Genomic DNA, 21,232 nt, shown 5'->3' with positions numbered 1-21,232 from the left:
CTCAAAGCCACTTATGTCCCTGTAACCACTCCAGCCCCCAACATAGGCAAGCGCTTTCCAGAGTGGAGGAATGTTCTGCATTTGGCTTTGGGCTGTTTGTCTGCTTTACAAATGTCGGATAAAGGGAGCGTGTAGTGAGGTGAACAGTCATACAGTCACATGTTTGCACACAAATGCATGTATAAGCGTGTACAAGCATACTTACGTGCATTAAAACAAGCACAAATGGTACACGGACAAACTGAATGCGCAAACAGCGTGTACACAAACACACAAACATCTCCCCCTGTCCTGTGGTTTTTGCTTGGCCCGTTTTCCCAAATGAGCAAATGCTTCTTTGTTGGGCTGGAAACTGCAAAATAAGCAAAGCTCTGGACGAGAACTCGCTGCCAACTTTGTCGGCTTTACAAACTCATAAACTGTGTACACTACTGTTTTCGTGTCACTTTGTGCTCATGGCAAAAAAACAAAAAAAAAAACCTCTCTGCTCCGCTTTTTGTGTGATCCATCGTTCGTTTGTATGTAGACTGTGTTGAATTGTAGTTTGGGGGTGGGGGGGTGGTACTAATGCTTTCCAGTCTGTGGCTGGTTTCAGTTTCCCTCCTGCGGTGGACGCGGATGGAGAGGGAAGAATTAGTGTGTGTGTGTGTGTGTTTGCGTGTGTGTGTGTATGTGTATGTGTATGTGTATGTGTATGTGTATGTGTGTGTGCGTGTGGAGGGACAGTCAGAGGGTGGGAGTCAAAGGGAGAAATTCCCAGGGCATCTTAAGCTGGAATTATAGTTCTGTGAAGACACATTTAAATGTCTCCGCACAGAAGAGTGTTATGGTTAACCATCTTTTCTTTTTTTTTTCTTTTTTTAACTTTATTTACAAAAGTAGAAACCAAAATGCATGTTCGACAGAATGAACGCGTTGTACGGCAAAGCCAAGCTGATTGATTGATCTAACTTCAAATCTGAAACTGAAAAAGCTAGGATGAGGCGATATGGATAAAATCTTTTATTATGGAATATGCCAAAAATCAAATATTGCCATAAAGCAGTTCGACACATTGATTTACAGCATTGCCCACAACGGCCTAATACAGCCTGAAACTTAAAGGAATAGATATCATGCAATTAATCATATTGAAGAAATCTCTGTTGACAAATTTGTATTGTCTCGTAGTGTAAATTGTTATATCGCTCAGCTGCATCACAGACCTTCACCCACACACACAGCCTGGAGCAGCATGTACCAGCTCTTACACACCACACTCCCCAGATTTCCAGTCTGAGTTGAATGAAATTCTCAGGTCATTTCCTGGAGCTGCACATTGACTTTTTTCATCTCTCTCTCTCTCTCTCTCTCTCTCTCTCTCTCTCTCTCTCTCTCTCTCTCTGTCTCTCTCTGTCTCTCTCTCACTCACTCTCACTCACTCTCTCACACACTCATGCACACACTCATAGCCCCCCCCCTCCTCTCTTTGCCTGCTCCTTCCCTCCCCTCTCCACCTCTCTTTGACTGCTCACTCACACAGCAGTGGGGCTGTGTAGGTGGACACGGCATGTCCTGCTTCACTCTCTCTCTCTCTCTCTCTCTCTCTCTCTCTCTCTCTCTCTTTCTCTCTCTCTCACACACACTCTTGCTTAACCTCCCTCACCACCTCAACCTCTCTCTCTCTCTCTCTCTCTCTCTCTCTCTCTCTCTCTCTCTCTCTCTCTCTCTCTCCTGCTGTCACATTCCAGTTGTCTAAAGCCGGGTTTAACTTTCTCTCTCCCTGAGAGTAGGAAGGAAGGAAGGGAAAACTAAAAAGAAGAGAAGCATTCGTAAAGCCTCCACTAGTTATTCTCTCCGGATGAGGAGAAGAAAAGAAGAGGAACTCTCTTCATACTCCATTTGGCTTAAAAAGGGGGGAGTCACCAAACAAGGAGCATACCTTCTTAAAGGGACTATCCTTTTTTTTTTTTTACTCCCTCCCTCCTTCTTTCTTTTCCTTTTTTGGGTCGTGCTCTCTCATTTTGGTCAGACCCGGACCCCGGTGGACTATTCACGTGAGCGCTTGTTTTTACGGCAAAGCTGGTCCTAGCTCTCCTGGCGGGACCGAGAGGAGGAGGAGGAGGAGGGAATGTTTGACAAGACAGACAGCCGCGCACACAAACACACGCTCTGAGAGAAAGTTACTGCCTGGACCCTGAAGGATTTTCCATTCAGCAATGTGTGTGTAAGTGTCACCTTGTCTTCCGTCTGAGCACGCTTTTAAAAACCTCTCTGTTGTAGTCTGGCCACTTTTGCTTGTTGGTGTTTGCGCTGAAGTTGTGAGACTTTTGTGATATTGTTTTCTATCTTATAAGCTTTATACTTAGAATATTTAAGAGTCATTTCTCTGCATAGTTGATCTGTCGAAAGACTCTGTTTTTACCTTTTGCTTGTTGTGCTGTTTAAATGCCTCACCTTGCGTTGCCCTCAGGAATGTTCTTGCTGTTTTAGCTCTTGCAACTGAGGATGGGAGAACATATGAGCGTGAAAACTGTTGTGAGTGTGTGCTAATTATTTGGAAGATGGTGTGTGTGTGTGTGTAAATTCCTCTGAAACATGAGGAAACAAGTGTTCGGGAGTCGAGAGAGAGATTTGCCAGGTTGACTGACTGGATCAGACTCTGTCAGGGAACTGTAGATCTCTCGTGTGGATAGATGAGGTAAACCGAAATGAGATCACTTAGATACACACAACAATGCACATGACTGAAGCGATACCTGACAACACCCTGTCAGCATTGGTACCTTTAATAGAAACAGTGATTTTTCATGTATCCCTCTGTGTGTTTGCTTGGTGTGTGTGTGTGTGTGTTTCCAAAGGTGGTGAATGTTTTTTCCTAATGAGTTGCTGGTAGTACTGATCAGAACAGGCTATGCTGGCAGGAGTTTGACTCCCCTGTAATTAACTACAGGGTGCATAATACAGTAAAAACCAACAAGGGCAACAAGTCATTCACACACTCCAAATACTGGTGCTGACTCAGAGCATGGAGGATCATTGTGCTCACATGTCACTTTAACTCTCAATGAACTCAATGACAGCCCTTTCTTTGAAAGTAAATTATTTTAGAGCTGCAACTATTGATTATTTTTAGTGCTAATCAATCTTATTAATCAATCTTATTTTCTTGATTAATCATTTAATCATTTGGTGAAACAATGAAAACAATGTTAGTGTTAGTGTCCTAGAGCCCAAGGTGACATCTTTGAATCTCTTATTTTTCCCAAAATATTCAGTTAACAGTGAAATAAAACTTAGCAAATCTTAACACCCAAGAAGCTTAAACTAGCAAATGTTTTACTTTTTTGCTTTCTTTTAACTATTTTAATACATCCATGCATGACATTTACTTTCTGGCTTATTATATGTTCCTATATATTATATATATATATCCTAGACTAGACCTATTGCCAATTGGTTGGTCAGGTTAGTGGTCAGTGGTTGCCCTAGCTATTCTCAGTTTAGTTATACAGGATTCAGACAATTTATTGGACTGTAAAATTGAAAATTCATGAGAAAATTTCAGTTGTAAAAGAGAAGAGATTAATTGGCTTCATCACCTGGCCGTGTAGGAATCTGATAGCTGAACTGAACCAGGCTAATCACCCTCATCATTTCATTGTAATGCAGATAGTTTCCTAGTTTCATCTGATGTTGAACTCAAAACATGTTTAGTGTTTAATCCACATGCACACTCAATTGAATCGACCTTTCCTGCAATTCTACATGTGTTTTATCAAAGGAAGCCTGCCTTGAACACAACACAACCGCAGGCTTGACTCCCAGCGGTGCATGCACAACACCCAAACACACGTCACCCCTCGTAAACAGGACCTAGAAACCCAGTGAGCTGTTCAGACCAGACAATGGCGCAGTCAGTTCCTGGGCTCCAAAATGACAAAATTGTTTAGATGGCTTCCAAATGGTGTGTGTGTGTTTTCCTGTCTGTTGTGAACATGTGCATACAGTAGGCCTGTGCTCCTGCCTCCTTGTTTGTGAGACTGTAAATGTGTGAGACTGCTTGGGAGTGCACGCATCCACACCTACCTCTCCCCATCAGCCAGGTTTCCCACTAATTGACGCGTAGCTGTTCCCCCTGTAGCGCCAGTTTGCAGTGCCGGCCCGGTCCCTCCCAAACCACAAGGGACTCTTTGTTTGTAATTTATGAATTAGTGTGTGGTTTGGGTTACGAGAAGAGAGGGCAGGCCAGAGACTGACAGCACAGGAACAGGAACAGGAATAAGCCCAGCCTGCTTGAGCGCACATTTTGATTAGTTGGATGTTAACTCTCTTTTGTTTATTATCCCAGATTAGCAGTCTGAATGTCCTCTGGAGATGGAAGCAGAGATTGGAATGACAGTAGAAATGATTAATGAGTGAGATGAAGGGGCTTTTCTGTCTTTCTCCCTGTTTTTCCTTTTTCCCCACCCACAGAGATGTGACTTCATGTTTGACAGTACTGTGATAATCTGTGCAGCTCTGCGTCCGGCCATCAGATAAGGCTGACTGCTCAGTTGTAAAAACAGATAGGCCAACCTTCTTGTTCTCTCTCCCTTCATCTTCATAGTTTCGTGTAGCTCCATACCCCCCTGCTTGGAGGGCTCTTTCCGCCATCCATTTGCTTCCTTTTTCTCTTTTTCATCAAGTGGTTTTATTTACTTTGTCTAGTCTGAATGGAACCTGGCGCTGTACTAAGCTTTGGCCTGGTTCTCTCACAGAAAAGCAAAGCCCTCTTTCCTTTCCAAGCCCGTCTTTTTTCTCTACCCTTGATTTGATTTTTATCCTTTTCTTCTCTGTTCTCTGTTTTTGAAACTCAGCATGCATTCCTAATGGCTTCAGCTCTCCTAGAGGGGCGTTTTCTTTTTTCCTTCCTTCCTATACTGCCCTGCCTTTCCTCCTTCCTTCCTGCCTTCCTTACTTCCAGAATGAGTCGTTCTCTGAAAAAATAAAAGTCATTTTGGATGGGGGGGATGGGGGGGATGTCCTCCTGATAGCCAAAGCAGATGTGACTCCCCCCAAAAAACTTCCTGGCATTCTTCAGCACCAACATGCAGCTGCTTGTGGGGGGTGCTGGGGTTCTCCAGCCCCCATATCAAACCCTATACTTACCCCCACCACTATCTTGGTAAGACCTATACATCCTCATACCACTGTATATATGGCTTTGACCCCAGCTTCCCCCTCTTTCTTTTACTTAATGTTCCCAGTGTCCCTGGCAGCAGCAGTGACTGGACCTCTGTATTATTATGCCAGCTCTATTCCCCTATCACAGCTGCCAGGGACTCCAGTCTTAACTGTAGAACCCTTTTCTTTACAGTTCATCTACTAGAACCTAGCTTATCCTTTCCTCCTGAGCCAATTCTTTGAAATGGATGGAAGTTTTAACAGGCAGTCTTCCCCTGGAAGACCAGTGCAGGATCACTCCTCTGATGTCTGTGTTATTGCCCTCACTGGCCCTAGGTGGAGGGATTTGAGGAGCCTCATAGCTGTGGGGAGTTGTTTATCTCCCAGTGAGATTGTGGGGGTAAGTCCCCTGGATCCTGGAAGATTTAAAAGGTCATCGAGGTGGGAGAGGGAAGAAAAATGGCTGTGGCATGTGCGCATGGAAGGATGCACAGAAATGAACACCTGAAGATTCAAAACACACACCTGAACAAGCACACTGCTGTGAAGATACATAATGTAAGTGACACACAAGTCAAGATATAATAGAACAACTTTTCCTAGGCACTGGATTTGATGTTAAAGCCTCCCTCTCCTAAAAATTGTGTTTGCTGATTGTTATATTACTTGTATATTTGAGCTTCACTGTGCAGAAAGATGTATGTGCAGAGTCTGAAACTTTAAGGTTGTTTTCACATTCACTTACTAAAGTAGGAAAGTTTCTCTGTGCACTTTAAATCGGAGTTTAGGACATGTAGGTGTGAGCGGGATTTTGTGACATCGCAACTACCTGGGAAGGCAGTTATGTTATTATGCAGCTTATAAAAGTCTGATGTGAAAACTTGAAGCCCCCTTGAAGTAGTGCTGCACGATTAATCTAATCGCAATCGCGATGTCACGCCGTGCGATTACGTAACCGCATAAAAGACTGCGATTTGCGATTTAATGTAAACCAATGTGGAGTAATTGACGCCACATCCACACGCTGTGGGCAGCCGCAGGTATGGTCACGTGACTACCCTGCTTTCAGCAAACAGCAGTAACCGACATGGACTCTGAGGAGCAACACGAGGTACAAGCAGAGTTGGTGGCGAAAAAAAAAATGCTACTTCTGTTGTATGGCGATACTTTGGATTCAGGTGTGACGACCCTGAACAGCAAGACGTGCTGTGTAAAACCTGCAAAGCTAAAGTCGCTACGTCCCGAGGTAATACCACCAATCGCTATCAACATTTGAGACAACACAGAAAAATTCGACGAGTGCATGCAAATAAAAGCCCAACCAAGTAACGTGAAAGATAAAACTGAAAACCGCCTGAAAGAACCATAACGAACAATCACGGATACATTTTGAAAATATCTATATTTTCAAACTTTTATTTTTTTATATTACTTTATTTGGAACAAACAGTGTAATCTTCATGTTTTGTATTTTTTTGTGTGTCATGTGTAGAGAAATACACAAACTATTATTATTCTGTGTTGTCCTTGATATTCAAGCAAGTGGACTCATGACATTTATTTATAATATCGTAATCGCAATATTGTCCACAATAATCTCAAAAGCACGTTTTCATGAAATCGTGTAGCACTACCTTGAAGCATAGAATATTTCAATGATGGAGAGGGAATGGATGTAATTTTAAGACTGAGATAATTGAACTGTTATGTTAAAAAAAAGAGCAGAATATTTTCATAAGTGAAACATGTTTTGAGGGGATCTTTAATGCAGTGTATATGTATATATCTTTGTTAGCCTTGTAATGATACCACGCATTAACTGTAGATGAGTAGCTGCAGTGTACTATCCAGAAAGTGTGTGTGTCCAGTTCATGCATGGGTCTGGAAGATGTGGACATGTGGACAGCATGCCAGAGAGCCTCTTGAATGGCTTTATTCAGCAGGGTCTCTGCCTTTTTAGTTGCCCTTTAAGAAACCAAGCTCACCCAGCAAAATTAATTTTCTCTCCAAGGCACCCTGGTCAGAGTGAAGGACGCTGCACCTCTACGAGAGAGTGGGTGTGTGGGTGTGGGTTTTCCTGGATATGTTGGCCTTAGAGGAACTCTCACAGTAGTCCAGTTAATTAAACCAGGGAATTGCACCAGGAGGAGAGCAGAAAAAGACCAGTGTTGAGGTGCATACCAACTGTGTGTGTTCATGTCAGGGTTTTGCCAAAGGTGTGTATGTTTGCTCACTTGCCTGTCAACTGGGTCAACTGGTATCTGCCAGAAACTGCGAGTGTCTTACCTGCTCCTAGTAAAAGGATGCCATTTGGCATGGCAGTTTCTGTTTGGAGGTTGAGACAGTTTGAAAGTCAGTGAAGGAGTATACTTTTCTTTGACAGCTATCCCAATGCAGCAACTACCCAACTAGTTTTCATAAATGTGAATACAAACAGGGTTGTGTAGAAATTTCTATTTGGAACCATCCCTGGGATCCATTTTTTTTTCTAAACAAGCAACATTAGGAAGAGACAACTCAACAACATAGCATTTTAAGAGTAAATCCTTCATTAAAAGACATGCTAAGATGTGTTTTGCCATTCAGTGCTTGCTTGTGTGAGTATGAGTATGTGTATGTGTTTCTGTTTAAGCTGTGCCAGTGCATGTTACTGTTTGATTTGGGGTAAGAAGTAATGTCATGGGGTAGTAGCAGTAACGCTGCTGTTCTCTTCATGGGGACTGGCATGGAGCTGCATGTGCTGTGTTTTTACAGCCCTCTCTTTGCCTTCCCCTCTCCTCCCCCTCAGCTCACCCTACCTCACCCCCATTAAACTCAATTTGTTCTGAGAGGAGAGGATCGCTGTGAGCCCAGAAACATGTGCTGCACGGGCAGAAAAGGCAGAGCAACTTCATTTAGAGGAGGATTTAGTGGTATAGCAGGAAAAAGAAAGAACTGTTGACTCAGACAGGGAGAAACATTTATAACATGCATTTTTAAGTAGTTAATCATCAAAATATTGTCTGAATGCATGAACTGCTGTTGGAATGCTCTGGTGAACATGCCAAAAACTTATTTTTTACGATCTAACTGAACTGAGAAAGAGAAACACAAAAAGACAGACAGACAGACTCTTTTTAGTTCAACAAAGTTTTTATGTTTTGGCTCTGTGGACTCCTTATTAGAAGTCTGGAGGCTTTCAAAAAGCCCAAACGCGCCTCAGCAATCTGCCGAAACTTCCAATAAAGGTTGAAATGTTTTGCAACAGGATTACAGGGTGCAAATTTAATGAAGACTCAGAGTCTCAATGAAAAGACATTGTGTGGAGGTTTCTATCTAAACATGTGTTTAAAGTCGGCCCACTTCAGCTAGGTTCCAACATACAGTAAACATGTGTTTCGGGTTGTGTTGTCTTAGTAGTTTTATCGCTGCTTTATTTCAGGTTTTAGAAATTAGCAGACATGCTTAATGATGTCTGTAGATTTTACAGCCCAGGGTTTTTGAATGAAGCATTAAATGACTAGCTGCAGATGTGAAGCAGGTTTTCAGATGTCTGCCAGTTGAAGGAAGAACATCTGCTGTGATGTAAATTTGTGCCAGTAATATCTAAAAAGGTGCTAAGTCTTTAGGACTGAATTTTATCCTATTGCCCGTGACAATATTTATATACAATAAATAGCTACAGAAGTTGGAATAGAGAGCAGAGTTTCCAGGTGGTTTACTGATACTGGACGTTGCCTTGAAGTATTCTTTGAGGTACTTTCGGTGTACATGAAAGCGATGGTTACATATAACTGAGTTTTGGCATAATGATATTTAACATTTGTCTGGAAGTTTCTATTAAAAATGGAAAGATGGCCTCTATAGGAAAAATACTTATATTGAATTAGTACATATTATTATGGGGCCTATTTGATCAGCAGGTTTTAGATTAAAATCCTCAACTTTGAATTTAGGGACTTTGAATTTGACACCTGCCTAATTAATTGATTACACCTTGTATCTTTTAGTTTCCCTTACGGGAAACCTGTCTGGACATCAGCTCTGACATCTGACATGGTCTTAGCTTTAGAGCTTCACCACAATAAAGATCTAAGATTGGAGATTCAGAAAACACAGGACACACAGCTCAAGTAAACATGTAATGGATCACAACCTCAAACATTTGGGGTCAGTCCACTTATCAATGCATCCTCTGTGGAGGGTGGCCTTGCTCAAGATAATATTGATCTCTGATTGCTGTTTTTGGGGTCAAAGGTTATCTGGCATCAGCAACTGATGGGTCAGTCCTGTGTACCTGGTAAAGGTCAAGAGGTTGTTTCTGGAGGAAGTAAATTTCACAGGTCAACTGTTGAATGTGTATCAACGTGTTCCAGTGAGTGAAATCTGTCCCACTTATCTCTCTCTGTTCCTTACTGAGGTTCATGAAAAGAAGTTTTATAAGAATTAAAGGATATTTTGGGTTTATTGTCTTATTTTAGTAGTATCTGAATTTTCCTTAGATGCCAAGCTATATCTTGGAGCAATAGTTTCTCATTTTGAGAAGTATGCCTATTACCTTTCTTGCCAAAACTTTGATGAGAAGAACGACACCACTCTCATGTCTGCACAGTGAATATAAAGCTACTGACAGCAGCTGATTTACATAGCTTAGCATAAGGACTAGAGGCAGGTTAAATTCCACTTAACAAGCCTCTGCTCATGGTGACAACTTCTGAATATTACAGTACATGGTCAAGAAATGGTCTCCCCTATTTTCTCCCTTATTGGGATGTGTCCTACAGTCAGTCTTAAACAGCCTGGAGGCTCTGTGCTCCAGCCTAGCCCAGTACAGTAGAGCCATGCTGGGCTGTTATTTAAAAATCTCCCAGAGAACTCTATCACTCTGATCTCAAGCCAGAGCCCACTGATCTACCCTCCAAACACCACCACAGCCTCACTCTTCCTTTTCCTTCCAACTGAGGATAAAGGGATGATGGAAGGAGGGATGAAGGGAGAAAAAGAGGGAGGGAAGCATTCGCTCTGGCCTTCTTTGGCATACTTTTTTCTGCTTCTTTTCCCAGCAGGCCATCTGTTTCCTGTCTGCAACATGACACCAGTGCCCGATTGGGTTGTGCTACTCTAGAGGTGTGTGTGTATGTGTATTCTCTTGTAGGGTTTATGATTAGCTGCGATACTAATACACCGGGTCATTTATGTTGGTACAAATTGGCCCATGTGCTCTCATGTGATGCAAGTGTGATATAGAAGACATGCTTCACCCAGCCTGTGTGGGAACCGCTGACTTGTGTATGATTGATTCATATTGAGTGTGCTCAGTGGCTGATGTGATGTGGTCATGCATAATTTTTCGGTCTCAGCCTGTCTTTAGTCATGCAGACACACTCTTTTACTCTTTTTCACACTTTGTTTTTGATGAAACGGTGTGAATTAATGCTCTTTGTGTTTGGTTTTTAACTGAGAATAAAACTGTAATACTGTCCATTTTGTCAGTCTGACCACTGTAAATTCTTGTGTACGCTTGTGAGGAGCAGTCTCTGTTTTGATCTTGGCTTTTCTCCACCAGTAACAGTATAGAACTGGCTGGATGAGCCTGGATAATCCCCATTCTCTCCTTTCACTTGCTTTTCATAATTGAAAAAGGAAAGTGAAGCTTTAGTGTCAATTCAGGAACAGTTCAAGTGGTAAGCTGGCATCTTAGACAGCAATACATACAATACATAAAAAAAGGCAACCAAGAAATGAGAAATATGTGACTAGCCTGTTAGTCACCCAAACATGGCTACTATATTTCACCCACCTCGCTTCTTTGCTCTCTTTTCCAATGTCTAACCCTCTTGCCAATGGGGATTTTCCACCCTTAGGCCCACGCTGAAAAGCTGGACGTTTCACTCTGCCAGTGTGTTTGTTTTTAATAGACGTGCATAATGACGTCCGTCAGCTAAAGCGAAGCCAGACCTCCAAGTTGTGTTTGTTTAGCGAGGCCACAGTGGATCCAGCCCTCCGTAGGTCTGGTGGCCAAACCAGACAGATTTTGGGATGCTACTTTTATGCAATCCAAAATTTTGGTAGCTTGCTGATGGAAGCAAACAGTGATCAGGCTTCTGTTGTCATCAGTGCCAGATTCACTATAGCTCAGAGCAGGCCGCTTGGAATCACAGTGAAGTAACTCTGACATGCAGAGAGGGAAAGTAGTTGATTGTCCAGCTTTTTCCAGGCTTCTGCTGGCACAGAAAAGCTGCTCTCTAAGATATGTTGATTATGGAAATATGCAGTCAACAATAGAAAAAAAAAAACAAATCAACAACACAGAAAAACAGTAGACATGTCAGAACAAATGCTGCAATAACAACATGAGATTTCTTGCATGATAAAAGTACAAAGACTTTTTAAAGAGTTTTTAAAGACCCACAGACCCCCTTTGTTACAGTCAGCCACATGTTCTTGTTCTGATCACAAGAATTCTGCTCTTTCATTTGCCTAATAAAATGCCTGCCAGTGTTAATATGACACTTGCCCTATAAAGGTCAGCAATGATGAATTCATGGGTGGTCCTCAACCTCCTACCTCCTAGCACCACTTCAGTCCTCAGTCTGGCTTCTCTTATCTTTTGCATGTCCTTGGCCCTGCTTGAGCCATATCACAGTAACGGCTGCAGTGTATAATGTTAAAATGCAGGAACCTCTGTAGTGAAATTATTGTGGCTTTAAATAAAACACTTTCAGTAGCATTAATTCTAATACATTCAGCAGCAGACATTTAAAGGAGTGTTTTGACATTTTGGGAAATATTTGCTTCCTTTCCAAGAGTTAGATGAGGACATCAATACCACTGTTACTTACAGAGTACTATGTGCCAAACTTTTTCTTTGCCATGATCAGTAATTTCCTAATCTGTCTGCATCACCCTCAAGGGAAAGCCATCATTTTCTCCTCTCTCCTTCACTTTCCATCCCTCCCACCCATACTTCCTGTCTTCTTCCGTCTCAGGCCTGAATATATGTGCTGGAAAGGTGTTCTGCGTAATTTGTGTGTGATTTTAAGTGTCAAGTGTTGACCCGCGTGTCAGGGTATGCTTATATGAGTCTGTCTTATGTCAAATCTGTACCAAACCCCCTGTGGCAATGCAGTGTGAAAAAAGGCACAACCACTGCAGATCAGATTGCATTTTCTAACTCTATAAGCCACAGTTGGTCTCCTGTCGGAGGGTTTCTACAGTTGTTTTATACCGGAAAGATTTACAGCACAGCTGGAAAGAAAATATTGAAGGTTGAGCTGGGGTTTGAGAAGACAGATCTTCTCAGCTGCAACAAGGGATTGATTCCTGTTGGATAGAGAGACAATTTAGTGAACTCTTTACAACCTCTTTCAGCATTAAGGAGAGTAAGACACAACCAAACTTCAATACAAATGCACACATGTTGTTTGGATTGCCATACTGTAACAGCACTCATGGAGGTGTTACAACCAAGCACAAAAACTAGAGCTATTGAAATGATAACAGATAGTGAGACATACCAATCAGTTCATTTGCAAGCCTCACCTGTTGTCTGGGACTGACAGGGTTAATTGCTGTTTACTTTGTGGTTATTTGAGGCAACACATTTCAGACACGTGTCCATCCTCTAAACTTTCATTCATCTGTCACACTGAACTGACTCCAGCAAGTGTTTGTGCTATCTTTGTTCGTTTTAGGGCATTTTCAAACCTGCGCTGCCGAGTCCTGTTGAATTGTGCTCATTCATATTTGAATCACCCTTGGTGCAGTTGGTTTGGGAAGATCTAAACACAGAAATCAAAGGTCAAATCAAGGTCTGACCTGGGCTAGCAGCAAAGTATGTAGCCTTCCTGATATATGGGCAGATAGGACTTTCTTCCTGTGTTACTCTCTCGCTCCCGCTCCAGTGAGTGGAGTGAACATTCTCACATGGGTTTTAGTGATGATTTTCGGTTCACTTGAATTTTTGTTTATGTGAAAAGAAACCAAACTAAGGAGAAAAAGGCGTCAGGTTTATCAACTCATCCACTCTTTTAGACCAGAGCAAATGAACTATAGACCTTTATTCCCATGTTGCACGAGCATTAACAGGAGGCAAAGGCCTCAGTGGTCACACAAGGATACAGGAGAGCAAAGTAAACCTGGAAGAGTGCAAACTGAGCTGTCCTCGAATTTGCAAAAGAAACCACAAGAGAGAACCCAGTTTGAGAGCACTAACAGGTGTTAACTATGTATAAATCCTCAGTGGTGCTATTTCAATATTTGAGAGGTAGGCAAACAGTGTTTTATGTGTGCCTACCCTCTGCTACAGCTCTGGATGCACATTCGAGTAGTGTGTTTCCTTGTGCTTGTGTTAGAGGATATCCAATTGTGGCTTTGGGACTTGCAGTGTTGTAACTCTGTTAGCTCAGTTTCATTATCTAATCGCAGCCGTAATGCTACAGACTGCAGGATCTCTGATGTCACCCCAGGCACTTCGGCGACTGCAGCAGGTGTTTATTTTAAAGACTGTTGTAAAAGTGTCTCTGGCAGCCTCTGTGTCTATCACTCCTCTCTCCACCGGTGTCTCGTGCTCTTTCTCTCTCCACTCTTAACCCCTGAGGACATGCATCTGCATCTGCCATGGCTCAAGCTGTTTTAAGACCATGGCTGAGCTGACAGGGGTAGAAGAAGAAGACAGGTCGCAGACTGGATGTGACAGGAAATACAGACTGCAAGACAAACAGATAACCAGCTGTACCCGGAAAGCCTCAAGGAGTGAGGATGGAGATACCTAAAGCTCTGGGTCCATATGGGACACTTGAGTTTCCAGTACTAAAGTTATATCATTAGCTGTGGACACCATGAGTGTGAGTGTGCGTGTGTGTGTGTGTGTGTGTAAGAATCCCAGTGAAGAACAATATATGTATTCAGTGCTCCTGTATGCCGAGAAACCCAAGCTGTAAGGAGAGGAATGAAAGGAAGTGTTTAAAGAGGTTCTTCTTCTCTCTTTTCCTCTCTCGTCTGTTCCTCTTCTCTCTTGATCACAAACAGCTGCTCAGTGTAGCCTGTGATAGCACCCGCCTACCAAAGTCTATTTTCGGAGTTGGTTCTAATAATAGCCCATAGCAGCGTATTGTCAAAAGTCTGCTAAGATGGGACAGGTTCAGCCCAGTATAGGGCTGGGTGTCAAGCTTCAGTACATTTTTGGTAGCATCCAAAAAATGTCAAACAACACTGTGCCTAAGTCCATCGTTATAGTAGCAGACTAAACAAAGGCTGGATGATAATATGCATGTGTGTGTGTGCCGTGTGTGCTTGTGGTGACATGACCGATGACAGGCTCAGGCTGACCCAGACCTCACCGTCATTATCTCTGTCCAGGTCTGACCGCTACTATGGCCCAGCACGCCGTCAACACATGGAGAAAAACATGCCTCCCCTTCTTACACACTCATGAACATGCCAACTCCCACAGTTTGAGCATGATGATGCTTAAGTTATCCTGGGCTCTCTTTCTGTGGGATACAGAAGAGTATTACTTAATCTGAATACTACAGCTTGTGATTCAGCCTCCGTCTAATCAACTGACAATGACAGGGCGCAGAAGCGCCTATGACAGACAAGCGCTAAATGAGGCAGTTAGTAGTGTTTTACCAAAATGATAAAGAAGGAGTAGTGGAGTGTGATGGCCTGAATAAATCATAGAGCGCATAATGGCACACAGATGCTGAAACACACTCTTCTATGTATGTGTCATTTAGGACAATGTCTTGTCATCTAATCTCATTTCTGGTGTTTACTGAAAAGCCAATGTGTTACAGAGGTGGTCTTAAACACAGCATGTGACTCTAAGGTCATACTCTAACAGTATCTATCTCTACACACTGTGGTCACACTTTCTGCCTCTACTAGTATTTAACACTAGTGTTTACTGTTTACTCAGTGTGCTTGGATTTTCCTATAAATAAGACTAGGTCAAAACCTCGTATTATGGACAGTGTTCAAAATTGAGGACGACAGGTTGAAAATACTTGTGGAACCACTTTAAACAACTCCTTTCAATGGAAACTAGCTAGAACCAGCTTGAAAATACACTAATATATTCATGACGTCATTGCGTCTTATCAGCGAAGTGTCAATCACTTTCAGCCTTTAACTTAATCTGTGAAAGATGCCCGTGTTTATTGGGCTGGGACCGCTGCTGTGGTCCAGCCAAACACTAAACTTTAAATTTACATTACATTGAACTCAATGAACCCACTCTTCCATCCCCTGAGTCACTGTCTGTAACTGACCATTTGTGCTGACTGGAGAAAACACACATTTCTTTATAGGCATAGATAAATATTACATTAGTTTTGTAAAGTGCAATCTTGACATTCACCTGGACAAAACAGAGAACTAAAGAACATGTTAAATGCACCAGGGAAGCATGTTGCAATGCCACAGCCATACTATCTTTGTCCCCACTCCTCTTAATTAACATCTTTAATGTAGTTTGCTGGATGAAAGAGACCCATTCAGCAAGTTAGGTGCTGACCCTGATGAACCTCGGGGGGTTCATGGAGTGAAGCAGAGCTTTTTTTTTTTTTTAGTTTATTGATTGCTGACTCTTGCTCTTGGTTTCTCTCCATTTAAAGATGTTGAATTCTTTAATTCCCTGGGAATTCATATACTGTAATGGAAATATTAAAGATGAGGTTCACTGACTCAGCTGATCCTGAAGCTGTTTACTGTACCTACGACATCTTTAGTGAGTGGAACTTGCGCAGCCTACCGTATTGCACAATACACCACTATCATGAGTTCTAATGACGTGTTTTCTCATGCTGTATAGAGAGACGGCAGGAAGATTTTATAATTTAATCAAAGGAACACTTCAGATACCAGAGATTAGAATGAGCACTTGTTCCATGTTAGTGTGACTTAAGGGCTTTATCACTTCTCTGTCACTACTGATTGTAAGACAGCTCACAAGCCTCTTGATGTAACCATGGAAGATGAAGATGGAGAGAGAATCAAAGAATGTGGACAGTCCACACGATCACATTCTTTCATTGATTCATCTCAGCGTTCATCTCAACCCCTCTAACCCTCACACGTTTACAGAGGTGGCTGCACGGCGCACAAAGAAAGTTAAATAGAGGCCCCTTTGTATATTTAGAGGCACTGTTAATAAGGTACTGGGCTAATTTTAGCCAAACATAGTTCATCTTTCATCTCAACCACCAGTCATTCCTCAGGTCCCAGTAGACTTTAATGTTGCCAAGTGCTGATTTTATTAACTGCCATGTACAACCAGTTGTTGCCGTCAGCTAAAGATAGCACCATTGTTTAGATCAGCCTTGACATGTGCTGGAACATCCTTGTTGAATGCAGCTGCCTTTATTTCTGTCGTGATTGTGTCTAGACAAGTCCTGCCACACTCTCCTCTCCCTCTCTGTTCCATGTCAGTGACAACAAATGACAATCTTTGTCTTGACTGTTTTCACAAGACACTGTCATTTGACGACCTCAGCAGCTCTCGGACCCAATCAAAACCCTGCATCCCATTACCTCATAACTCTGATATGAAGGAGTGAGTTTAGGCGGGCGGCATGGTTTGATGATTCAGCGTTGGTCACATCCTTGTTGACCCAGCAGAACATCAGATAATAATGCTGGCTTCAACAGTGGACCAGCCTCTCCCACGTCCAGCCTATAAAGACGTGGAAATACAAACACTAGAGCTTTCAGAGGGCAGCGTTCAGTTAGGCAGCTCCAGTTTGGCAGGGTCAGAGGTCACACTAGGCTTTGAAAAATTACCCTACAGTAAGGACTACTGTAGATATGTAGCAGTGAGTTTTTACTGAAGTAAATCCAAAGTAAAGTCAAGAATTATAATTTTACCGATGTTCACGCAATAATACCCAGATTTTTTTTTAAGAGAGCAGAATGAGTCATGCAAGATGATGCTGATCACCATAGTTTAAAGTACACAAGGTCCGTTTAGTACTAACTAAAAAAAATGGGGAATAAAAAAACAGATGAGCTACTGATTATGCTTATATGAAGACCAGAGTTTTATTATGTAAATAACCACTGATAAATTTGTTCTTAAAAATAAGAGCCCTGGTTACAGTCTACATCTTGGGAGCTGTGAGTAGATTCTGACAAATAAATCCCCACCCAACAAAATCAGCCAGATTGCACTGACACGATCAGTGATGTTAGAGGCCACTGAAAATGCCTGTGGATTTTAGGTTTAAGTTTGATTCACTGATGAGAGAGAATGGATGTGTATTTGTGTAATGGGATTTTCTTCTTTGTGCATATTTCAAACTGGGACTGAGGTTGTGGATATGACTGGTATTGAAGACATTCTAGCACGTGTGTGTCTGTGTGGGGTCTGAGAGGGAGCTCCACAACTGAGCGATTTTCTCTCTGATTGTTATGACCCCACACTGTCAACTGAGCATCTATTTCTCTCTCTGTCTCTCTGTTAATGACACCAACTGTGTGTGCATGCACATGTGTGGTGTATGCGGAGTGTTTAAATAGCCAAAACAGCTGGGATTTTGGAGCATAACTGATGGTTGCGGTGAAGTGAGAGTGATTACGCTTTGAGCCCATGCTGTGGCATCTGTGTGTGTGCATACATTTGCATTTGTGGATGTCTCACAGCAGAGGGATGTGTGTTATCCATTAAAGAAAATGGGGGAAAAAATTCTATGCTTTGCAGCTGAATGTAGGGCAGGGGGCTCAGTGAGGCAGGATGGGGGGTTGAGCTGTTCCACTCTCTCCATCCTGGAATGCTCCCCCAACCCTCACTACCCCAAATCTGGGTGCTTTTAGACTGTGTCACCATCTAGCTACGTCTTAGTTTGCATGGACGTCACACAGTAAACCTGTATTATATTTAAAAATCCTGCTTGAGTACAAGCTTCCTTAGCAAACAGACCTCGGCACAAGAAGCTCCTGCCAACTAAGACGAGCCTACACAATCTACGCTGACTGGATAAATTGAAACCACTGATTTGATTAACCATTCAAGCATCTGAGCCAAAAGACAAAGCTGAACTTTTCCTGGATTTCCAGAACATGAGGCTCGGTTTTCGTAACTTTTTGTAAAGGTTTTCTGAGCTGTGCCTGCTTCTTATTTATGCAGTTACAAGCAGTCACTGCAGTGAAGGTACCAGTACAGCCAGTTTTCCAGCAGTGGCCTTAGATTAGCTCCAGAAGGGTTTTCGGGTGGATTAAAAGCCTTGACGAAGGACACTTTGATGGCAGTTGTTCAGGAGTAGAGCAAATCTTGAACTGGTAACGTTCCCAGCTCAAAGTCATTGTTTGTCTGTAGAAAAGGGCAACTTGGTGATTTCACATTTTCTAATTTTTGTTCTCTTCTCCTTAAAGTTTCTCTGTGACAGTGTTCTGTGTTTGCCTGTTCCAGCACTTGAAGATGAATGTGAATGTGAATTGATGGCTGTCTTGAAGGTGGGAATTAAATTTAAAACTCATGGTATGCTGTTTGAAATTGTCAACAGTCATGCAAATTAAATACAGTTCATAGTTAATGGGCTAAAAACCACCGATTTGCTGCTTTAAGTCTCCTTTAAGGTTACCACAGTCCCAGTGTATGTTGTAACTCTTTTAGTAGACACACACACACACACACACACACACACACACACACACACACACACACACACACACACACACACACACACACATACAGCTAAACCTCATAAAGTAATAGAGTAGGTTGGATTTGCCCACACTGACATAAAAATGGAGCAGAACCAGGAAAATCCCTCAGCTCAGACCACCGGCCCCTCGACAGAGTTCACATTACCAGACCTAAACCTGGTCTACGTTGTGTACACAAGACAAGAATGGGTGTGTTAATCATGTCCTCTGACACACATTCTCTCAGTCATTCAGATACACATGTATTTAGTGCTCACACATAGACGCTTTACAACCATTAATTTTCACAGAGTGAGGTAGAGGGAGTACATTCATTAGAGGTAAGATAAACATGACACTAATACTGCAGCTTGGATGAAGTCAGTCGCTCACATACACATGTCCACATCCTTACACTGTGTCAACTTTATCTAAACAATACATGCACATATACATAGTGTGTATATTGAAAATGTACGTTCCAGCTTCTGCATGTAAGGCTGTCAAAAGTGCACAAACACGCTCAGACTCAAACCCAATCAGCTGCAGTCAGCTGGATACTGTTAAAGTGTTAGGATGGGGGTTGGAGAAAAGAAGAAGGGAGGGAGAGGAGGAATACAATCTCAACACCTTCAGCTCCTGCCCTATTCACCTTGCATGTTGTTCTGAAGGAATGCCATTAGCTAAGTGAAAAATGGTGTGTATGAATTTGTGTGTGTGTGTGTGAAGCAAGAGAAAGAGTTTAAAGGGAATAAAAACCATTCTGATTCGAAGTGTGTCCATAAACATTGAGGCACTACCTTTGTGTATGTGTGTGTATCAAGTGAATGTTGGGCTTTAGACAGCACTTTAATGTTGTAGATTAAGTAGGCACTGTGTGCTGATTGAAACCAGACGCTTGGACTTTTGCTTGGACTTTTTACACACATATACCAGCACATTGTTTCAGTGCACCTTTTTTTTTTTACTCCAAATTGCCATATATCTTAACTATGTTAAGATTCATGCAGTTTTTCAGATGGTGGATATCTGATTTGGAACAAAACTCTCCATATCTTCATGCAGCTGCAAATTAATTCCATCTCCTGTCAAAAGTGTGTTGCACACACTCTATTTTGCAGTTTCTCACACACTTTCCCTGTCTTTTCTCTGCAGTTTCATGATTATATAGCACATCTCAACCAGACCTGTGTCAAATTGCACATAATTCTTGAATCCTGCTTCAGCCAGAATAGAGCATAATTTAGATGAGGGTCACCACATTAAAAGTGTGCATCGCAGAGAAGTCATACTGTAGATTAAGCTGTCTCTTTAAGGGCCAAAATCTCAGCGAGATAAAGCAGACAAGGCATTAAGCAGTACCCTAAAACAATACCCCAAATATTTAGTCCCCAGCAGCCCCCCATGTATACTCATAAAGGCTAAAGTATGTTCAAATCATTGGCCTAGGTCTGATCTCATCTCAGATTTAGCGTGGTTTAATATTTCATTATATCCCCTCTGGCTTACAGGGATTTGTCACAACTGTGTTCTGCATGGGTCAGCACATGGCCCACAAACACAGACACATACAGGCATGCACACACACTCCGGCCCTGCAGAGCACAGTGAAAACAAAGCCCAGCTTTGCCAGTGTAAACATGGGCCATTGTTATGGGCACTCTTTCCCGCCTCATAACTTCGCTCCCCGTGGTGATCCCGGGCTCTGAGAGGTACGACACTGGCGCAGGTCCCATGTAGTGGAGTTATATTAAGGATTGCGAGGACTCATTTGCCTTGCATTTATGTGACCATATCATTATAAAGCAGACTGTAGAGTGTGATTTATGTGCTTGGTTTCTCTCGCTTGCGCTCCTCTTTCTCTCTTTTACTGTTTCAGTTTTTACTGCTTGGCTCCTTAAGTGTGGTTTGTGGCCGTTGACTTCGAGAGGTTTTAGCTTTTTGACAATTATTTTTAGACAAGTAGCAGTCAATTTACTATACTGTACCAACACTTGCCAACAAAGTAAGCCCATAGAAAAACATAAGAAATGGCTATTTGTATGTTCTGATGTTAAATGTGTGTTGGACCAGGTAACGTATCCGTATGTTCTATGTTTGCACATGCATCTGGTGTAGCTGTGAGCTTGCATGCACTTCTGTATGCATGTGGGTATCTCAATTATACGTTCTGTAGCCGTGTAAAAATGTACATGTGTGAGAGTGTGTGTCACATCATGGCGTCTCTCAGCTGTGACCCTGGGCCACATGTGCAGTCAATTAGGGCCAATCAGAAGGCTGTAATCAGGGCGTGGCATGGGGATGGTGGCAGCGTGGCAGCTTTAAGGCCCACGATTAGTGTGTCAGGCTGATGAGGAAGGACAGGGGGAGCTGCCTGGCCAAATCCCATTTCTTCATTTCGCTGCCTTGTTCGCCCTCCTCACAGGCTGTGTTTATTTAGTTTGTGCCAACCAGACATGGATAA

General features: G+C 42.4%; 1 protein-coding gene across 3 annotated transcripts in view; it reads left to right on the top strand.

The window, feature by feature from the left end:
- Positions 1 to 21,232, top strand: part of LOC121199478 (protein eva-1 homolog A) — a 65,916-nt gene that overhangs the window by 36,234 nt on the left and 8,450 nt on the right. Inside the window, exon 1 of one of the 3 annotated variants that reach the window (XM_041064202.1) lies at positions 1,814 to 2,206. The exons of 1 other annotated variant lie outside the window; for it this stretch is intronic. The gene's annotated coding sequence lies outside the window, so the exon portion shown is untranslated. Of the gene's footprint in view, positions 1 to 1,813; positions 2,207 to 14,984; positions 14,993 to 21,232 lie in introns of those variants that run through there. One more of the 3 variants, XM_041064203.1, reaches the window with a different exon arrangement.

This window comes from Toxotes jaculatrix, chromosome 19 (genome assembly GCF_017976425.1).
Source record: "Toxotes jaculatrix isolate fToxJac2 chromosome 19, fToxJac2.pri, whole genome shotgun sequence".
In the NCBI taxonomy this organism is placed as follows: Eukaryota; Metazoa; Chordata; class Actinopteri; family Toxotidae; genus Toxotes; species Toxotes jaculatrix.
This window is presented reverse-complemented; position numbering and strand designations above follow the sequence as displayed.